The sequence below is a fragment of the Mus caroli genome, chromosome 12, assembly GCF_900094665.2.
Source record: "Mus caroli chromosome 12, CAROLI_EIJ_v1.1, whole genome shotgun sequence".
NCBI classification, from domain to species: Eukaryota; Metazoa; Chordata; class Mammalia; order Rodentia; family Muridae; genus Mus; species Mus caroli.
The window spans coordinates 109,045,062-109,046,344 of record NC_034581.1 but is presented as its reverse complement, the minus strand read 5'-3'; positions in this window follow the sequence as shown (position 1 = coordinate 109,046,344).

The window sequence follows — 1,283 nt, the reverse complement described above, 5'->3', positions numbered from 1 at the left end:
TAGTCGGCCATCACTGGAAAGAGAGGCCCATTGGACTTGCAAACTTTATATGCCCCAGTACAGGGGAATGCCTGGGCCAAAAAGTGGTTGTGGGTATGTAGGGCGGTGGGGGGGGGGGAGAGTATGGGGGACTTTTGGGATAGCATTGGAAATGTAAACGAGAAAAATACCTAATAATAAAAAGTTATCAAAAAATTTCTGTACATACTTATAAGGTTCATTTGAGCCACGAGGTGCCAAGAGAAAGGTATATTATTTTGTGTTTGTGTGAAATGCTCTGTAGACATCTATTATGTCCACTTGAGCTTTAATGACTGAACTCCATTACATCCCTGCTTTATTTCTGAATGAAATGTCAGTTGGTGAGAGTGAGGTTGGTGAATACTCTCACTACAGTTTGTGGGGTTTAATGTGTTAAGTTTTAGTAGCATTTCTTTCAGGAATATGGGTGCCCTTACATTTGGGAAATCTATGTTCAGAAATGAAATGGAATATCTTGTTTTCTCAATCTGTGGAGATTGACATTTTTCAGGTTATAACAGTCTAGGATGACATCTGTTATCTTTCAAAGTTTGTAATACACCTGCCTAGGCCCTTCTGGCTTTTAGGTTCTTTGTTGATAAGTAGGTCTAATTCTCATTGGACTGCCTTTATATCTTATTTTCTTTTTCCCTCATAGCCTTGTATTCTGTCTTTGTTCTGTGCATTTAAGGCTTGATTATCATTGGCAGGAGCAATTTCTTTCCTGGTCCAGTTCATTTGCTCTTCTCTCACCTTCTTTTTTTTTAATTTGTAAGTATCTTGATATTTACATCAGGAAAAGATTCTTCTATGATTTTGCTCAAAACAAATTCTGGGCCTCTGACTTAGGAACATTGTCATTTTTTCTATTTGTATTATTATTGGGATTATTAGTTTTCCATTTCTTGATTTTGGCACTGCATTTATTTGTAATTACTATTCACTTACCTAGTTTTGCCATTCGCATAATTCTGCCAGGTTATATTTTCTTTATTATTTCTATTACCATTGTGATGTCTTTAATATTTCCTCATCTGTTTGTTACTTTTTTGTTTGTGTTTTCTTGGGATTTTTTTAAGGAAATTATTGGTTTCCTCCAATTATTTATTAGTCTTTTTCTTGATTTAATTATGGGATATTTTAATTTCTTTTTTAAAATTTTTAATTTTTTTTTATTACATATTTTCCTCAATTACATTTCCAATGCTATCCCAAAAGTCCCCCATAGCGCCCCCCACTTCCCTACCCACCCATTCCCATTC